Raw genomic sequence first — 12,614 nt, forward strand, 5'->3', positions numbered from 1 at the left:
TCCATGTCTTTGAGGTAGGCTTTGACTAAAAAAACACATCAATAAAGCTCATGTACATGAAAGAAAAGCCATAGAAGTTGGTGGTATAACAGGCACTTGTAAGGAACCCTGAGCCTTGAAAACTGTGCACATACAGCACTTGAAAACACCAGTGCAAGGTTTGTAATGAATCCAGAGCAGTCAGCCCAACATCGGTAATGAACCCATAACCATCAATACCGTTTCCATAATGAAGCCAAAGTTAGCAATGGACAGCACAGCATGTGTAGCTAATCCCAGAGTTAATAATATAATACTTCTAGTGAACCTGGAGTTAATAGCATAGCAATGACAATAAACATGAAGTTGTCAGCACAATGGCTGTTGTTAAACCACGTTAACCACACAACATCTATAATGAATCCAGAGTTGTCTGCACAACAATTATAATGAACTTGACAGTTGAAAGTGCAACATTTGTAATTAATTTGCAGTATCTTTATGCAGCCCAGGATCAACTGTCAACACCGACAGTGAACGACATTTAGTTGTATATAAAGATTTTCATTACTATGATGTATTAGTTATCCTATCTACATCCCTCATTCTACCAATGAAGTCCTTTAAAATAACAATCTCCAGTTTACTAGCCTTAACCAACTCCTTTTCTCCATGGACATCCAATCTCTCTACGTCTCCATCCACCACCACGGTGAGAGCTCACTGCTTCTTCACTGAATGGAGACCCACCCAGTCTCCATCCACCAGCACCCTTCTCAAGTTGGCTGAACTTCTTCTTACATTGAACAATTTCTTATTTAACTCCTCTAATTTCCTCACATATAAGGTATCATTAGGGAACCCTTATGGGTCTTAAATATGCCTGAATTTTTATAAAATATGTGGAACATTTCTTGTTCCAGTTCTACTCCAATTCTTTCCTTAAACCTTATTTCTCTGGTACTTCTGGGCGGCACAGTGGTTAGCACCATGGGTTAGCACCACGCATCTCAGCGCCATGGACCCAGGTTTGATTCCCGGCTTGGGTCACTGTCTGTGTGGAGTTTGCACATTCTCCCTGTGTCTGCATGGGTTTTCTCCGGGTGCTCCGGTTTCCTCCCACAGTCCAAAGATGTGCGGATTAGGTGGATTGGCCATGCTAAATTGTCCCTTAGTGTCAGGTGGACTAGCTCAGGTAAATGCATGGGGTTATGGGGATAGTGCCTGTGTGGGATTGTGGTCGGTGCAGACTCGATGGACCGAATGGCCGCCTCCTGCACTGTAGGATTCTATGATACTTTGATGACTGTATCGGTGCTGCTTTCTCCTCAAGTTATGGACTGGAAAATTTAATCATTTTTGCTTCCAATTTCCACCTTTCTCCCACTTTCACTTGGTCCATCTCTGACTCTTCCCTTCCTGAACGTCTGTCTCAATTTTAGACTCTTAACACATATTCACTATAAACCCATTGACTTTTACCAGCTAACTTGACTATACTTCATCACACTCTGAAGAACTCTATTCCATTTTCCCAATTTCTTCCACCTTGTCACATCTATTATGATGACACAAACCTCTATATCAGTGTTCCACTATGTCTTCCTTATTTCTCAACTGAAAATTCTCCTTCCACTATGGTCAACAGGGCACTTGACCATATCCATTCCACTTTACACATTTCTAATTTCCCTCCTTCCCCTCTCTCCCAGAATCACGATAGGGGCTTCTTGTCCTCACTTCCCATCCATCAGCGTCCAACCGTAGTGGATCATCCTCCGCCATTTCCTCCACCTCAGGCATGATGTCGCCATCAAACACATCTTCTCCACCCACCCCTTTGGACATTGCAAAGGTACTGTTCCTTCCGTAATGCTCTGTGTCCATTCTTTGATCGCCCCCATTACCCCATCCCACAGCACCTTTCATCTATTTTCATGGGTCTAAGGCCCCAAATACTGCTTTCATGTGAAACAGCAATTTATGTATACTTCTTTCAATTTTGTATATTGTAGTCGCTGCTTATGATGCAGTTTACTCTGTACTGGAGAGACCAAATGCAGTTTTGTGGAACACTACAGTTCATATTGTAAGCGTAACTGTAAGCTTTCAATTGTCTGTCATGTTAATTCTGTTCTTCACTTCCACTTTACAAGAGGCCTAGAACGGAGAGGTTAGTGTTCCAATGAAGCTTAATGTAAACTCAACTTTAATTAGGCACCTTACAACCTTCTGAACTCAACTTTAAAGTAAATAATTCAAAATGTTGTAACCTCTGCCCCCAATTTGTTATTTCTTTACCCAATTTGGGATTTTTTGAATTTTGAATGGCAGCTGTTCATAACTGCCATTCACACCTCCAGCTATGTCTTTTGTTTATAAAAGCAAATTACTGTGGATGCTGGAATCTGAAACAAAAGAAAAACATTTCTAGGAAATCTCAACAGATCTGACAGCATCTGTAGAGAGAGAACAGAGTGAACATTTCAAGTCTGGATGACTCTCTGTCATCTTTTGTTTCTTTACTTTTAACGTTACCACTCCCTTTTGCCTTGCATCATTAACCCTTTTGACATTTAATCTCTCCTGCCTTCCATCATTCACTGAGCTTTTTTTTTCTTTTTCCTCCTTTCCCCATTTCCTTGCCTCTATATTTGCTTAAAACCTATTAATTACAACTCTAACTTTTTCCAGTTCTGATGAAAGATCAGTAACGTGATTAACTGATTATGTCTTCACAGATTCTGCCAGACCCACTGAGTTTTTCCAGCATTTTCTGATTTTGTTTCAAATTTTTAGCATCTGATGTATTTTTCTCTTCTACAATTATACTGCCACTTTCATTGTAATGCAATGTGAATTTTGCATGATACATTGGTTAACTAAGTGCACGTCCTCATCTGGGATCCAAGTGTACAAAAATTGAGCAATGTGAATCTTCTGCAAAAGTCAACCTCATACCATTTTTAGTTTGCACCAGTTGTGGGACAATTCCAGTCTAGTGTAAAACAAGTGGATCAGTTGGAACTTGGAATTTATTCATATTGAAACTTATTCACAGTCGGATGATGTCGCAAATCTCACACGTGCCCAACTAACATTAAAAGTGACTGACATGGGAAGCTGTGTTGTGTGGATGTCACAGAATCACAGAATTGTTATAGCACAGACAGGGTAGGCCACTTGGCCAATCGTATCTGTGCTGGTTCCCCAGAGGGGCAAGTTATCTTGTGCCACTCCCTCGCCTTCTCCTGGTGACCCTGCACATTGTTCCTTTTCAGACAACAATCTAATTCCATCATAATGATGAAGAGTTATCCAGTCTTGAAACGTTGGCTCTATTCTCTTTCCACAGATGCTGTCAGACCTGCTGAGATTTTCCAGCGTTTTCTGTTTTTGTTTCAGATTCCAGCATCGCGGTAATTTGCTTTTATCTTAATTTTTAACTAACTGCCACTTCTCTTCCAGGAATGCCTACCCTGAAGAAGTACTGCTCTTCTCTCCGACAAGATTTCCATTTGTTTCTTTTGCTCTGTCCAAATTCATTGCTTTCCGTTTCCCTCCTGGTGTTTGACAAGGTATTTACCAAAACTCACTTTCACAGCCATATTGCCTTCCTCAGTGACCGTCTCTATCTCTGACTTACCCCACATGGATTCCAACAGAAGTTCCATCCCTCACCTTTCGAATCCACCTAGGATTACAGGTATCTCCAGGATTGCTGTTCTCGCCACATCCTGAAATTCAGTGCCACGCACTGCCATAGGCACATACTTGATATCTCTCTCCAGCAGCACCAACTCACTCTAAGCTGTCCTTGTCCCCAGTTTCATTTCATTCTTTGTTTCACCCGACATCTTAACAATAAATTTTTTCTCTTCCGTTCAGATATTAAGGAACGCAAGCTCCAACGACTCATCAATGCCACACCCATCCAGGACTCACCTCCCTGTCCCATCCCTTGAATCCCATCCCTTCTAACCCCAGCCCAGGCCGTATATTCACCATACCATCCGACCTTCCCCTCTCTGAAGCTGGACATGCTGTACTCAGCAAAGGACTTGGCTTCATACCCTTATGTCCTCACCTCAACCAGTTCTGGACTCAACGAGATGCTGAACTCTTCTTCCGCCGCCTTTATCTCCGTGCTCTCTTTCGGCAGGAGTCCTTCCCCCGTTCAGATCCTTTTATTCACCTCCAGCATTCTCCCTCCACCTGGACCCCATCCTCTGGCGTCTTACCTGCTCTTGATCTTTACATTGAAAACTGTTGGTCTGACATTGGCCGTCTCAATTTCTCTCTCCTCTCACCCAGCCAACCCTGTCGCCTTTTGAACCTGCTGCATTTTGCTCGCTCAGGTCCAACCCTGACTTTGTCATCAAACCTGCCGACAAGGTTAGTGCTTTTGTTGCCTGGTGTACTGATTTCTACCTCACAGAGGCTGAGAGCTAACTCTCGGATGTTTTCTCCTACCTTCCCCTGGACCATAACCCTACCACCGAACATCAAGCTACTCTCTCCAGGACTGTCACTGACCTCATCTCCTCTGGAGATCTTTCCTCCACAGCTTCCAACTTCATAGTTTCCCAAGCCCGGACAACCCACGTTTGTCTCCTTCCCAAAATTCACAAACAGACTGCCCTGGTTGGTCCATCATGTTCTTGCCCCACTGAACTAAATTCTTTCTATCTTGATTCCATTCTCTTTCCTCTTGTCCAGTCCCTTCCTACCTACATCAGTGAATCCTCTGATGCCCTATGCCATATCAACAAATTCCAGTTCCCTGGCCTAAATCGTCACCTCCTCACCATGGATATCCAATCCCTCCACACCTCCATTCCCACTAAGATGGCCTGAGAGCTCTTTGCTTCTTCTTCAAACAGAAGCCTGAACAATCTCCATGCACCATCACTCTCCTCTGTCTGGCTGAACTTCTCTCACTCAACAGTTTCTCCTTTAACTTGTCTCACTTCCTCCAAATAAAAGATGTGGCTATGGGTACCCACAAGTTATGCTTGTCTTTTTATGGGGTATGTGGAACATTCCCTGTTCCAGTCCTACTCTGGCTCTCTCCCACAACTCTTTCATCCATACATCAACGACTATTTCAGTGTCACTTCATGTTCTTGTCTGAACCTGGAAAAATTTATCAATTTTGCTTTCAATTTCCACCCCTCTACCACCTTCTCATGGTCCATCTCTGATACTTCTCTTCCCTTCCTTAACCTGTCTGTATCCATTTCTGGTGATAGACTGCCCACCAGTATCCATTACAAGCCCACCAACTCCCACAGCTACCTTGATTACAGCTGTTCACACCGACATCCTGTAAGGACTCCATCCCAGTTCCTTTGCCTCCGTCGCATCTGTTCTGAAGATGCCACTTTACAAAATGGCACTCTGATATGTCTTCCTCCTTCCCAAATCATGGTTTTCCACCCACTGTGGTTGACAGGGCTCTCAACCATGTCCAACCCATCCTCTGGGCCACTCACCCCCTTCTCTCCCTCCCAAAACCAGGATAAGGTTCCCCTTGAACTCACTTTTCACCCCACCAGCCTCTGCATTCAAAGGATCATCCTCCACCATTTCTGCCAACACCAGCATGATGCCACCACTCAACACATCTTCTCTTCAGTCCACCTGTCAGCATTCTGCAGGGACCATTCCCTCAGGAACACCCTGGTCCACTCCTCTGTCACACCCAACACAACACCACTGCCAATGGCACCTTCCCATGCAATCGTGAAGGTGCAACACCTCTCTGCTCATCTTCCCAAGGCCTAAACACTCCTTTCAGGTGAAGAGCACTTCATGTACATCTCCTTTAATCTGGCCTACTGCATTCGCTGCTCCCAATGTGATCTGCTGTACACCGGAGAGACCAAATGCAGACTGGGTGACCGCGTTGAAAAACACCATTGATCCATCTGCAAGCAGGACCCAAACCTTCCTGTCGCTTGCCATTTCAACACACCACCCTGCTCTCCTGTCCACATGTCCGTCCTTGGCCTTTGGTTATGTTCTGGTGAAGCCCAATGTAAACTGGAGAAACAGCACCTTATCTTCCGATTAGGCTCTTACAGCCTTCTGGACTGAACACTGAGTTCAACAACTTCAGAGCATGAACTCTCTCCTCTACATCTCCATTTATTTTATCTCACTTCTTTTCATCTGCTATCCTACACTCTGCACCTTTGTTCTGCCATTTACGTATTGAGCTCTGATGAAGGGTCATCTTGACTCGAAATGTTAGCTCTATTCTTCTCCATAGATATTGTCAGAGCTGCTGAGATTTTACAGCATTTTCTGTTTTTGTTTCTAATTTCCTCTTGAATGCCTTAAATGAACCTGTCTCTTATCAGAGTGCATTCTAGATCTTAACTACTCGCTGCATGAAAACTTTTTCTCATGCCACCATTGCATCTTTTGTCAATTCCTTAAATCTGTGCCCTTTTGCTCTCAATTGTTCCACGAATTAGAACATTTTCTCCCTATCTATTCTGTCCAGACCTCTTAAGATTTTGAATACCTCTATCAAATCTCCTCCCAACCTTCTCCAGAGAGAACAGTTACAACTTCTCCAATCTATCTACATCACTGAAGTTCCTCGACCCTGGGATCATTCTTGAGAATCTTTTCTGCACTCTCTCTAATGCCTTTATATCTTTCCTGTGTTGTGGCATTTTGGTGACAATCTGGCTAAGGTAAATTTATAGCATAATGAGGATGAGTTGGTGCATCGCAGCAAGAAAATGCAACACTTAAATTGCTAGCTGCAACCTAAAACTATTTATGTACTAGGGCTTCCAGTTTCAGTGTATGTTAGGAATGCTTGAGATATTGTCCCTAATGCTTTCAATCATCCTTATTGAGGCATTCACTATATTCAGCTCAAAAGATGTTAAATGTTTCTGGCTGATCTGCACTGCAGATTTTTTTAACCATGCCAAAATTTCCCCCACCCCACCTTCAATAGTTTAATTTTAAAATCATGATCCTTGTTTAGAGGTTTCATAATAGCCTCACCCCACGATACCACTGCCTATTCCTCTAATTCTGCATCTAACCTCGCACTCTGCATCCTAGTATTTTGTACAGTCTGCTCCTGCTTTTACAGCATAAATGGCAAAGCCTTCAACCATCTTGGCCCTGCAGTCCAAAATTCCTTTGGGATCCAGGGACACAGAGGGATTTAACAATCAGTGCTGCTTTTTAAAAAAGGAACATTTTTGTATATTAGCTTTTTGATGCCCCAAAGTATTTTATAAACAATGGATCATTTTTGAAAGGTGGTGGCTGTTATTAAACCATAAAAACAAAATAAAACTTTGTTTATCATAGTGTTGTGAGAATTATTGTATGAGTGTTATTATAATTGCATGAAATGCAATCCGGTTTTATAAATTGGATATTTTGAATAAGACTTACAGAACTTGCTCCACAATTAGAGGCCATACCTTCTGTTTCTAGGCTAGATTTTCTTCCTTAAATACTTCTGATCTCCAACCCACTATTTCACCCTATGTTAAGGCCCTCCCTAAGCCCTACCTTTTGACTACACTTTTGGTCACCCAGCCTGATGACTTCTTTGAGTGGATGTTCATATTTGTGCCCCTGGGGTGTTTTACCACATGAAGATAAGTTTTTAATACAACAAATAATGGAGGTTGTTTGGTCCAGTTGACTAGAGATGGTTAGAGTGTGGTGCAGAATGATGCCAACAGCAAGGGTTCCATCCCGTACTGGCTATGGTAGGTCATGGAAACCTGCTACCTTGCCCCCCCCCCCCCCCCAGTGGAATGTGGAGTGATGCCCCTCGAGCTATATAAAACAATTGACTCTCTGATGGAGAGCCCGTGGTCCTAGCCGTGGATAATACATGTTTTACCAGTTACATCTAAAGTGTACCAGTTGTTCGGTTCTTCTCCAAACCTATATAAAAACCAGTAAATAAAACCATAACAAAAAATCATGTAATAAACATTGTATGGAGTTTCCTATAAAATCTACGTGTTTCTTTAAATTGAGCTGTCCTGATTGAGGAGAATCAGTGTTTGGAAGTGCAGTGTGATATTTAAGAGCGGCAGACGAGGCAGTGGAGACCGGCAGACGAGGCAGTGGAGACCGGCACCTGTCGTCTGCGCTGTAGTCAGGTTGGGGCAGGCAGGCGTTCAATGGCTTGTTTGGAGACAGTGAGCCGATTATGGAGAACATGACTTGGTGGGATCTGTGCCCTTTTACGATGTGTTCTCTGCGTGGTTCGTGTTACAATTCAAATCGTCATCTTTACAAATAACCAGGAGGCCAGGTGCGAACCGCAGCTACGGATGGCGATTAGCTGAAGTTGTTACCTTTTGCAACCAAGAGCCAATGGGTAACTGGCAAGGTCGGTGAGCACATGGCAGAGCGATGATGCCCTTTGCAAAAAAAAAGAACCGGCTGAGAGACGGTAAAAAAAATGAACCTGGTTACAGCAGAGAAGGTCAAAGACGAGAGCCACACTGGAGCTAGCCCTATATCACATCGAACTGACAAACCGCAGTGGACGGCCGGCGCTGACACGTCCCTCCCTGTGTGGGGATTTGCCCCGTGCATGCTTTGATTGTTTTTGTTATTGCTACAAAAAAAAAGTCAGTTATTGTTTTGTCAGTAAACGTGATGTCCCGTGGCACATGGAACTGCGATAGCTGCCCCTGGAATCAGTGCGAAGCTGGCTTGCTTGCTGCTGGAAACTGCTTCTTTTGTATTTTATCTCATTCGTGCGTCTTGTTGATCTCCCGATGGAGCTTCACTATTTTGTGCGTTTAAGGTTTATGTATGGTTTAAAGAAAATTCTGATTTGCGTCACTAGCGCCCGGGATAAACATAACTATTTCAGTGAAAGGAATGCATGGGTGGAAGGCAGCTGTGTTTTCCGAGTGCTGACCGGAAGCAATTTTAAAGCTGAATTATTGTGTAGAGTTGCTGCTCTCAATTTAGTGTATACTGTTCCCTAAAAAAAAGTGCGTCCCTTCATTTATTATGTGTCGGAACTTGTTAAAGGGCTGAGAACTGATTAGCAGCGACTGAGCAGGGTCAGGGTGAGGGTGAGTGCTACCTAATCCTTTAAACAATTGTTATTTTATGTTTTGTTTAACTCTGTGATCATCAAAAGAGATTAATAATTGTACTTATGATGCACTTACAACACTATTTTTAAATGATTTGTTTAAAGTCATGGTCATGATCTTTAGGAACGTTTGCAAATTTCTGAAGATAAATTCTTAAGAGTTGTAAACATGCTGGTTGGGTTAAATATTTGCTGGAGGAAGCGGCAGCATTGGCAGGTACTGTGCAGTACCTGGTAGGTGTGGCTCTGGGATCATCAGTTGAAGTGCTGTTATGTACATTGCAGAACTGACAGCGAATGACATACACAACCAGGGATTTAATACATTTTGACCAGCATATTTACCAGAGTTAATTTTCAACCGTCAGTGAAATGTTTGTACTACCGTTGCACTGAAAAAAATAGATGCATCTGTACAAGGTTCAAATAGCTTTTCAAAAAAGCAATTCCTCAATCCATTAAAACAACCGGGAGTTGTCTAGAGAGCTTAACATTTAAAACAAAACACTGCGAATATTCCCTGCCAGCCGTGAATAATCCACAAATGCAAAGTTTTATTGAATCAAATTCAATGCGTTTTGGAAAATCACAGAAGAATCACTAACTTACAATATATCTTTTTAATTCGGATATAATAAAATTAATGTCGGAAATTTGAAATAAAACCTGCGGAGGCTGGAAAACAACAGTTGTGTTCAAATGTAAAAGAAAAAAAAGTTAGTGAACGTTTCGGGAGGAACTGGTTGCAACAAATGGTACTTTAACTAGCGATGCATCTGTTACATTGAAAGAGATGGGTGCAGTGTTGATGTTGTCTCTGTACTGGGGTGAAAGGTCATCGTCTACAGATAAATTTGAAGGAATATATCCTCTTTAACCCAGCCAGATTGAGAAAACATCTCCCCTTTCTCCAAGACAGTTCCTCAGTGAGCTGTTTATTTAGTTTCAAGATAGCAGTATAACTTTTTTTTAGGAGGTGAATATGTTGTCCATTCTACATTATTTGCATCTCCTTTCAGATAATCATGGTGCAGGTCAAAATCTTTTCTCCCATTTTACCAGCAATGCCTCAACACATGATAAATTATTTTGTTCACTGTTTTTGTGTAGGAAAAACATTAACATGAAGGAGCCTTAGATAGATAGGCTGGTGTGCAAGCAGCTTACCGTGGCTGAAGAAGAAAGAGCAGTTCAAAAGGGAGATAAAATGGCAAATAAATGCATGGAAGAAAATGTGGATGCTGAAACTTGTAATTAAACTTACAAGTTAAATTGGAAATTATGTAAATTACTTTATATCTATCTTTTTGCGTATTATCTGTAGCCATTCTAATTCCTCAAATTTTACTGTGCTTTCTGCTTTGTCTGCAGGAGGAAAATACCTATCCAGTGAGGAGGCCACTCCTATTGTCAGAAATATTCCATTGAGCCTGCATCCAACACCCAGTCTTGTGTACAAGTAAGATTGCTCTTGCTTTGCATGTATTCAATTTTTAATTGGAAGTTTTTGTGATAAGTCTCGTTACCACAGCTCATTAACAAACTGTGCTCAAGGAAGGTATGATCTCCTCAGCCATCCCCCAGTTTTGTCCTTGGGATGCTTACCTTTTGTTCCCAATCACCATTTTAAAGGAAGCTACAAACAGCTGGGTGCGCAGCTTTGGGACTACAATGACTGTTAATGTAATTAACAGTAGTTTTTAAACAGAAAGAAAGCTTCTTTGCACAAGGGATTACGATTTCAGTTCATAATGCATGTATTATTTCTAATGTAATTGATGTTTTTAAATATTTGTACAAAAAATGAACCCAGGATTTGATTATTTTTGAGACATTTAGCAGATTCAGGTGAAAGTGATTATCCAGAATGTTTTCTTCTTTTTGTGATACTTTTCCCCCAGGATTGAAAGGTTGACTGATAACTCAACCAAGATGTCATGTTCCCAGCTTTAATTATTCTGCTTTCGGAAAATGTGTTCTTTTACATATCCCCTCCCACTCCAAATCCTCTAATACATTGTGTCACAAGATGGAGTAACTCTGATAAATGAACATGCTCTTTTTTCCCTCTTGTCTGAAGACAGTAATTCACCTTGGACATGTTGGAGTATGGTAGGACCTATCTGGTCCCTTCTCCAGTACCTTATCCAAGAAGAGGTAATTCTATGTAAGCCTAGTCAATCGTATAGCCGTTGCAGTCAAGCTTGCTATGATTGACAACAACATATACACTGTAGCAGAAACAATTGGTTAGTGGCCAGGACTGGGAATCATGGTTGATTTTTTTTTTCTCTCCATTCCTAAACCCATTGAGATTGGTGTGAATAAAAATGACCACCTCCAACCTGGCTGAAATCAGATAATTCATTACAAATCATGGATCAAACCCTCATCTATAAGGTTGACAGCTACCTTTGGGCAGTATAATTATCCATTGAATAATATGAAGAGATATTTGAATCTAACTATAATAATCAAGTATGCAAATATAACCCAGGAAATAAATATGTTACTGTATGTTCAACACTATGTCCAATATGTATAAAATAACACATAGACTGGAGTATATTAGAGAGTAAAATGAAAAGGTAGGACCTTGTTACGGAGAGGAAAATGAACATGCTGGATTATGTTACAGAATGGACATTGGCTGGAATGTATTGGAAAGGTTAATGCATCGGCTGGAATGTGCTGCAAAGAGGATAATTTGTTAGTTAATCACTGCACTCCCCATTTTGCATTCTGTATGTATTCACTCATTTAATTTTGTCAATTGAACAAAGTTTCGGCCTATCAGGGAATCAAGGAATATGAGCAGTGGCGGGAAAGTGGAGTTGAGGTCAAAGATCAGGCATGATCATATTGAATGGCGGAGCAGGTTCAAGGGGCAGTATGGTCTACTTGTATTTCTTATATTCTAATTGAAAATGTGAATCTAAGTGACAAACTGCAGCATCATTTTTGGAGCTTTCAATATCATTTCACAAAAATCTGTAATGGATGCATTTTGATTATTTTAGTTCGCAGTATGTTATGATGTTTGAAGCAAGTTGGAACCTGTGTTGTTTTGTAACATGAATCTGCTAAATGCTGATTGCAACCATTGATCACCTTGAAATAAAGTTTTTTTTCTCTCTCCCCACATTCTCCATTTAAGTGTCTTTTTGTCTAGCCCAGAAAGAGTGTGTGCTGGAAATTTCCATTTAAAAAAAAACATTTCCCACTTTAAAGCAGATGGCAGTGGGACAAGAGTAGGTCATGGAATTGAAGCAAACAGAATCCTTCTGAATACATGCTATCGGGAATGAGAGTAATGTAGCTGAAACCTCAAATACCATTTTTGCCTCTGACCATATTCACTTCCACCATGTTGCCATTGAACTTGGGAAACATAAGAGGTGGCCACTGTCAGCATAAATTACAATGATCTTTAGTTAGAGCTTAGGACACATTTTTACAGTAATTTCTTGTGAGTTTTAAGCTTTCAAAACTTCCAATTTGTTTGTACTTGCTGCTGTAGGTT

The 12,614-nt window shown here is 41.4% G+C and overlaps 1 long non-coding RNA gene across 1 annotated transcript in view; it reads left to right on the forward strand.

The window, feature by feature from the left end:
- Positions 1-12,234, forward strand: part of LOC144498652 (uncharacterized) — a 126,754-nt gene extending 114,520 nt beyond the window's left edge. Inside the window, exon 5 of the long non-coding RNA XR_013498739.1 lies at positions 10,463-12,234. This is a non-coding gene — a long non-coding RNA (uncharacterized LOC144498652). The remainder of the gene's footprint in view (positions 1-10,462) is intronic.
- Positions 12,235-12,614: the final 380 nt, after the last annotated feature.

This window comes from Mustelus asterias, chromosome 9 (genome assembly GCF_964213995.1).
Source record: "Mustelus asterias chromosome 9, sMusAst1.hap1.1, whole genome shotgun sequence".
NCBI classification, from domain to species: Eukaryota; Metazoa; Chordata; class Chondrichthyes; order Carcharhiniformes; family Triakidae; genus Mustelus; species Mustelus asterias.